We start from the raw sequence: 8,627 nt of genomic DNA, 5'->3' as shown, positions 1-8,627 counted from the left end.
TCAACTAAAACAAGGGAAAACACGTAACTAGCCATTAGCCTTTCACTGCTCTGAGATTGTATTTATCTTTCTTTACAGGAGTGTAGAGTAAGTTCCAGGATTTTTGCAGATGTCTGCCCCCTCTGGCAACAAGTTGAATTGACACCAGTGTTGTGCATGTGGGAACAAAGGAAAAGCATCTGCCACTACGACTGCACAGATCTTTTGTTTAAAGGTGTAATGTCTTCTGAGTTAAGAAAGTTATAATATTGAAACTACACCATGTTCTCTCGCTAATTTAACAATTACGGTAGAGACTCATCAAAGTAGCCAGGTGAATGAGAGCACACAATGCGTCACACCTATGCTAACACCCAGAGGATTTGACCTGAATCCCTCTGTCATGAACTGACTAATCCAGCCTGTATAATAAAACTAAATGTGGTGTGTTTACCATGATGCATACTGATATTCCAGCATGACCCTTCTATAATTCTGGTTCAGTAACATAGGCAATTTATTTTTCAGGTAAACTAGGCTGTCAGAACTATATACGTAAAACATATACACCATGCTAAAGAATACATGCAAGGGCCACTCAAATGTCACAACGATTATTATGTTTTGCAGATGCTCCATCTGTACCGCGGACAATTTACTCACCTCAGCATGCTGAATGCTTGAAGTAGCTCCAACAACAATGTAGTCTGAGAGATATTCCGATTGATTCAGCTAATAATTATTTGACCTAAAGATTATTTGACCACTTGGGGGCACCCATGGACTGTGTATAGAGTGAAAAAACTAACGAGACAGTGATGTAATAGCAAACAGCGTAAGCCATCCCGACTGTAGCAAAAGGTAGCATCTGTGCCCTTTATCCAAATACACACACACTGTACAAAATGTATATGTATTAAAACTTGAAAGTTCACTAAATACACTTTATTTTTTCACAGTTATACCACATAAAATGTTGTTTTTGAAACACCCACAAAAAGAAAGTTTATTCAATCAACACTTAAAAATTTTAGCACTGCTTAGATGGAGGGCAATAACTTAACCTCTGTCTTTTTAGCAGTTTTGCTTTTTGCTTGAGGGGTAGAGACATAAAAAAATGTTCAGCCTCACCAAACCACTAGTTAGCTTAAATTGCATGAAGAACTTGAAGAAATGTGTCTTTTTTTTTTTTTACCAGAACATGTGAAGTCGAAACAGAAGGGCATTCACAAGTGACTGTGCTACACTATCATACAGCCCTCAAATTAACAGTCAATGTCCTAGATAAGGAACCTGCCTTTCTAATATGTTTTGGTAAAGACCGGATCACATTGCAACTCTAACAGATTAAAATTTGTGACACTGTGCAACTGTTTTCTCCTTAATAGCCAACTTCCTGACTTTTACTCCAGCTAAAATGTAATTGTTGGGGTTGCCTCGTGTAAGTAATCAAACTGAATGACCCGTTTGTGCGCTTATACAGAAGTTACAGGACCATGTGATTTGTTGTGGTTTTGTTTTTCTCCAATCCAAAAAAGTATTCACACCCTTTGAGATCTTATTTTTATCTTATTCCATTTTGTCACACTACACCCACAAAATTCAATGCATTTTGTGGTTGTGCGTGAGTGTGTGTGTGTGTGTGTGTGTGTGTGTGTGTGTGTGATTGTGGGGGGGGGGGGGGGGGGCTATGACTTACAGCCTCATTCAGTCAATACTTTGTAGGACCGCTCTTTGCCGCGGTCACAGCTTCTTACAGTGTGGGGTACATTTCTACCTACTTTGCACATCTAGAGACTTAAAATTTCCCCCGTTCTTCAGATAAGCTAGAGCTCAGTCTGATTGGACGGAGAACATCTGTGAACTTCAGTTTTTAAATCTCGAATTTCAGTCTAGATTTGACCAGGCCATTCTAACACAGACTTAGGTTGGGACATCCTTAGCTACTCCAGCTCTTACCATGATCTTCTTGGCTGCTTCTTTGATTAACACTTGCTTAAGCTTTCAGATAGGTGCATGGCCATGTCTTGATGGATTTGCATTGTGCCGTGTTCTTTCCATTAAACAGTGCTCCATGAAATATTCAAAGCTTCAGATGTGGTTTTATGAAGCAACTCTATTTTAAAATGCTCTGCAGCTTTATCCCAGACCAGTCAGCTGTCTTCAAAACGCTGTTTGTCCACTAATGTTCTCTAAGAAAACTTTGAGGCCTTGGCAGAACAGCTGTATTTATACTTAGGATAAATGGCATACAGATGGAGTCACGTTACTAATAACAAGAAAAGATATAAGTGAACGATATAAGTTGCACTGGATTTTATTTAGGGTTATCTGAATAAAGATTTTGAAAACAAAGCACATTATACTTTTCAGATTTTTCATTCATCCTTTTCCTTTTACTACTCTAATATGTGATACTTTGTGTTGAGCTATCATGTAATATCCGAACAAGATACATTGAAGTTTGTGGGTGTAATATGACAAAATGCAAAAAAGGTTCAGGATGCATTAATATTTTTGCAAGGCTTGTTAAGTAGCTTGGTTATCTGGCTTAATTACTAGAAATAAGAAGTAAAAAATAGATTGTTGCATATGGTAAGGAAATCTCTTGCCCGAGTATAAGTGACAGACAATATGAAGAAAATGCGCATTGCAAGTCATCTGGAAAGGGTATCTGTTACCTTGACTACCCAGAGAAGCGGAAAAAAAAAAATTAAAATGCACAAAGAAGACATTTGACATCAACCATTTCATCCCCCTAAAAGCACAACACTTATATAAATCTTGATAAAGTGTCAAAATAATAAAACATCAGTGAATGACCTTCTTGAAAAAGAAGGTAATTATTCAATGAAAGCTGGCTCCCTGGTTTAATCCAGAGCCGCTTTCTTTAAGCACACCGTTAGGAAAAGGGAGAGAAAATGGTGCTCTACACATCTCGAGGAATACTACCTAATCTGAAGAAATAGTCTAGTTTTGTATAAAAAGACCATGTGTAGAGGTAGAGAAGCATATTTTTCATCATTAATAGAGGAGAATAACGTTTTCTTAGGTTTCTTTTTAGTACATTTGCCAAATTTACACAGAGTCAGAGCTCTGTTGTCCCATCCATTCCCTCAGCTTTCAGCAGTAATGACTTTATAAATAAAATTGAGTCTATAAAAAATAAAATCATTGGCATCCTCCCCAACATGATTATGTTGCCCACAGTAAGTGTGGCAGCATTGGAGGCATCTTTAGGACCTGATTGGTGTTTGGACTGTATAGACGCAGTAGAGCTTTTGAGTTTTTTTAAATTTTAGCTTCATCTAAACCTTTAACTTGTAAGTTGGACACAATCCCAACCAAGTTATTTAAGGAAGTATTCGCTTTGATAAATTCCCCCATTTTAGACATGACATTAATCTATCCCTACTAAATGACTTTGTACCACAGGCACAGTTGTTATTAACCCCTTAAGCCTGCGAGCTCCCTTTCAAATGCCATATGTTAAAAATTGTGCCAAACTGTGCCAAAATGGCACAAAATAGTATGGGTTCTGCCTGGATTTCTTACAATCTATACATCTATAACTTATCAATTGCATGTGGTATGTACACCAAGCTTGCTACAGATGTTACCAAGATGTTGTAGTTACATGTCATTGTGTTTATTGCCTTCTGTACAACAAAAGTAAGAAGTTTTGAATTGTAACAACATGGTTATTGTTTGTTTTTTTGTCAGGCAGAATTTGTTTTTTTGGCAATTTGAATCTCATTTACTCAGGCCTAGAATATTTTACTGTCAATTTTTTACATCCACATCATCCTCCAGGACCTTTATGTTAGTTGATAACATGACTAGCAGTTTAGGCATTGTACAAGTTAAGAAATGCCTTATAAAGTATGAGTATGCACTTTTTGAAAAATAAACCCTTGGGCTTTACTTAAGAAACCCTCTCTTGATCAGGATGACTTAACAAATTACAGACCTATATCTAATCTTCTTTTCTTATCTACAATTCCTGAGAAAGTAGTTGCTAATCAAGCATGTGAACATTTACACAGTAACCTATTTGAAGAGTTTCAGTCAGGCTTCAGAGCTCATCATAGCACCGAAACAGCTCTGGTGAAGGTCACTAATGATATTCTTATGACCTCAGATAATGGACTTGTGTCTGTACTTGTCCTGTTAGAACTCAGTGCTGCATTTGATACAGTTGATCACAACATTCTCCTAGAAAGACTTGAACATACTGTAGGGATTAAGCAATACTTGTATTGCTTATCACTGGGCTCCATGAGTATGAAAAATTATCAATGCCGGTTTCTTATCTTTCAGCTTGTCAGATTTTCTCTGTAGTTATGCTGCTATAGGCTTAGGCTGTTGGAGGACATCAGGATCTATTTTTCTCACTTTGCTGAGTTCTCCTACTGTTCTCCAATTTGCATTGTTTGTTGTTTTCAACTTTCAACTTTTTTTTCTCTCCAAAGTACGTGCCCCTGGTCTAGAGTTCTGTTAGCTGTGACACCAACCAGGGGAGGCAGATCATCTGTCATTACCATAGAACATCGAAAGGATTCCTGAATCAATGTGTGCATCTGTGCTTTTTTCGTGTCTCTGCTCTATCTTCTCTAACCCCCAGTCAGCCGTGGCAGATGACCGTTCACACCGAGCCTGGTTCTGCTGGAGGTTTTCCTCCCTTTTAAAGGGGATTTCCCTCTCCACTGTCGCTTCATGCATACTCACTATGAGGGATTGCTGCAAAGCCATCAAAAATGCAGTCGACTCTCCACTGTGGCTCTACGCTCTTTCAGGAAGAGTGAATGCTGCTTGTCAAGACTCAATGCAATCTGCTGGGTTTCCTTAGATAGGACATTTTTTAACCAAACTACCTGGATTATTTGATTGAATTTGACTTTGTAAAGTGCATTGAGATGACGTGTTGTGAATTGGTGCAATACAAATAAAATTGAATTGATTTGAAAAATTGTGCTTATCAAATTATATTGATTGTCGGTTATGTTCCATAAAATGGCCGATTTAAAACTTGTTCAAGTACCTTTTTATCTTGATGCACTTTTTCATTGCTGTCTTCTGTACTTTGTTCATCCTGAAACAACACTTCCTGCAATTGTCTTTCAGACACGAGTGACTACACAATCAGTGTACTCTTTCTCTTGCACATACACACACAGTCACCACAGCCCAGTAACTCCCCCCCCCCCTCCACCTCCACCTCCTTCCCTCTCTCCCTTCCACAGAGCTTTCACCGCAGGGGCAGCACCGGCAGAAAGTTTGACGGGGAGATGATAGGGCAGAGTGTCCTGTGTGAAACAGAAAAATTAAGGGGATGCGATTAAACGTGTGTGTTTGAGTAAGAGAGAGAGAGAGAGAGAGAGAGAACAAGAGAGCAAACGAGTTGAGAGGAAGTGCAAGACACTGAAAAGACAGAGAGCGCTCGTAGTGTCAAGCAGTTTGTCTGTGACTCCTTTTGTCAGAGCACAGCCGGGTCTCCAGCTCTGCAGCACCACTCCCCTGTCAAAGCAGAGATATCTTCTCCCCAAGCGCCAGGACATCCTGCTGCTGCCTCTCTGACTGACTGGACTGCTGTGGGACAACGTTCCCTTAACCGGTAAGGTTTACATTTCAGTTTTCATCCTACATCTGTATTTGTGAAGGAACAGTTAGGTGCATGGCATAAAAGTAAAAGATTTCACAAACATGGACAGTTTTCTTTAGATATCACATTCCCGGTAAGATTGCTGTTTCAAGGCTCATCTTCAGTTAGGCTCCTGGAAAGCAGTCAGCTTTGTTTCTGTTGCTCTGGTGCATTCTGGACGCACTTTTGTGGCTAATGCAAATGCCATAAAAAATTATACAGATATGCTAAGTGGGGAGAGGGAAGAAAAAAAACAGCAAAGATTGTGGTGAGCAATAGAAACACGTAGTTCTTTTTATTTTCCTGGTCTCGTTTCTTTGGATTTTGTAAGTGCTGGTTCCCAGGATGGGTAAGAGGAGAAAATTGGAAGCAGAAACACCCACCCTGGAGAGCAAGTATGTCCACAAAAAGTATTAAGAGAGGCAGGGAAAAGAAGAAACAAAACTTGGGTCTGGTACAACCAGGGATTAGATGAGCAGAGAGGTAGAGATGAAAGGAGAAGTGGTGGTGTTGACAGCGAGAGTTAATTAAATTGCTTTCCCAATGAGAGCGTCTACAATTATGTTTTTAATGCAGCAAACAGTCCAGCCGACACTGATTAAGGAGTGGTTTGTAAAATGTTAAAAGTGCTTCTATACAAGCATCCTTTATAAAAGATGGAGATTCGGCCTGTGTTTTACTTCCATTACAAAAAGAAAAGGTACTAAAAAGGCACTAACACCATAAATTATCATTTTCTGTGGTCATGCATTTTCATTTTTTTTTTTTTTTTTTTGCGGTTGGATGAAACAAAACATCTACAGATTTTATCTTTGGCACTTGGGGTCATTTTAGCTGATAATGCACTGATTAGATAGTTGCAGAGGTATGGAGAATGTATTGAACGTTTGAATCCTTTTCAGGGCAGCGAGGAAACACCAAATATCAGCCTAGGCAGACAAACTGAATGAAAAATCATTTTAACCTTGGGTTGTTTTGTGTTTTCGTCAGTAAGAGATAATTCATAAGACCTCAGGTTTGTTGAAGTTGAGCGAGTCCTTTGAGACAGCAACTTGTCCTTTTTCAATCGCCGACCATATTCCCATGAATGCACATCCATACGGCTAAAACTGATCAGCATTTCTGTTCAAATGTAAAACATATCTGAACGACAGTGCCTGGCTGTAGTTGAACTTTTTTCACAGTCTGTCACGTTTCAACCGCATACATCATTGTGTTCTACTGGGATTTTATGTGTAAGGCCATCATAGAGTTGGTCTAATAATGTGACTTCTGAAGGTAATTGGTTGCACTGGATTAAATTTTGGGGAATCAGGTGATACAAGAGGATAAAAGGGGCTGTATATAAATGCACACCATCATGTTAAGGCTTCTATTTTTAAATTATATTTTATTTTCTGTTTTATTCCTTTGCCAAAATGAATCAGCAACTTCCAAAATCGATTAATTATAATGTACTATAACTGGCCAAGAAAGTAAATATGTCTTCTATAGTCTGGTGAAGGGTGCAAGTGTCAGAAAAGGCTGCAAACTCAAGTAAAGTAATAATAAGGAAGGCTCTTAACAAATGGACCTTGAAAAGTTTTAAAGTTAGTGGATTAAAGTAGCAGCCACCCTCGTAGCAAGACCTTTGATTCCTTTTCATTTCTCTTGAGTTTAGCTCTCACTTTTGACCCTGTGTGGATTTGGGGTATTTTCAAATAATCTGTCATGTGTCCTGATGTAGTTAATGAATGTATATTTAATATTACTTAATGACACCCCTGAAATGAATGCTAATTTTACCCCAGTCTGAGTAAAGTCTTGTGCGCTGAAGAGTCTTGCACCTCTGATGTATTAAATACCACATCTTAAACCTTTCATATCTGCACACATTGTTCTTTGCCTCGTGTGTTTCGTGCTTTTTCCACACGAGCTGTCACTGGAGTGTGAAGGCGTCGTAAAGCAGCACTTTCCAGCATCACAGCCACTTTCCAGAGAAACCAGGCGGCCGCTTTAAGCGCTATCGCTCCCCTCTGTGGTTACTTTTTACTTTGCTGCCGGGAGCAGAAAGGCTTAAGAGGTTTCCCACCGCTGTGCGCGCCGTCTAGGTTCAAAGCCAGTATGCAGCTGCTACCTTGAGCTTAGCGGCAACTACCTAAACACATATGCTAGGTTTGTGTTGTATGATTGTTTGTTTTTAACCACGTTTGTCCACAGATCAAAGCTCTGACAGGGTTTAGCACAAAGAGTGCATCTTGTATATGTGCCTGGAACGTAGACGGAGTGCACTGCAAAAATGGATCTAAAAATATGTAAAATGTTCTTAAAATTAGTGCATTTGTCCTTGATTTGAGCAGGTAAATAAGATTATCTGCCAGTGGAATGAGTATTTTGACCCCTAAAATAAGATAATTAGATATCCTGCACTTGAAATAAGATGATTGAGATGAATTGTTCCTATTTTAAGTGCAAAAATCTAATTCCATTGGCAAATCATCTTATTTAACTATTCAAATCAAGGACAAATACACTAATTTTAAGAACATTTTACTTATGTCTAGTTCCGTTTTTGCAGTGTGTGGGAAACGAATGGCTATTAAAAAATTTGCTTCGCTTTGAACAAAGATGTCTATCAAACTGGACTCTATGTTCAAATTTAAGTAATTTAACGACGTAAATTTAACGTACCCCTGACATCTTATTCTCTTGCAGTGCATGCAGCATCTTTAGAAACAGCTTTTGGGGGGCTATCTTTAAAAAATCTGACATTAACAAGGGTTTATCCATTTCCATGTTCTTTAAAAAAAAAAGAAAAAAACATAGATAACTATATTGAAAAGGGTAAGGAAATTATTGACCATACTGAACATGATCTTGACCTAACACTTGACAAAAGGGCTGGAGAACATCTCAAACTTAAAGCGTTAATGGTAGTTTATTAAGGTACGCCATATTGTTGCTGGTATCTGGAGCAAGGCGGATGGATTACATTGGGTCAGCTGAGTTTCACAGGTCTGTTTTGTGC

At 38.7% G+C, this 8,627-nt stretch overlaps 1 protein-coding gene across 1 annotated transcript in view; it reads left to right on the top strand.

Moving 5' to 3' along the window:
- Positions 1-5,239: 5,239 nt before the first annotated feature.
- The window catches only part of LOC105931735 (histone deacetylase 7), a 59,078-nt gene continuing 55,690 nt past the window's right edge, over positions 5,240-8,627 (top strand). Inside the window, 1 exon segment of the mRNA XM_036151877.1 lies at positions 5,240-5,593. The gene's annotated coding sequence lies outside the window, so the exon portion shown is untranslated.

This window comes from Fundulus heteroclitus, chromosome 20, assembly GCF_011125445.2.
Source record: "Fundulus heteroclitus isolate FHET01 chromosome 20, MU-UCD_Fhet_4.1, whole genome shotgun sequence".
NCBI lineage: Eukaryota > Metazoa > Chordata > Actinopteri > Cyprinodontiformes > Fundulidae > Fundulus > Fundulus heteroclitus.
Note: the sequence above shows the minus strand (reverse complement) of the source record. Positions and strands in the feature narration are given on the sequence as shown.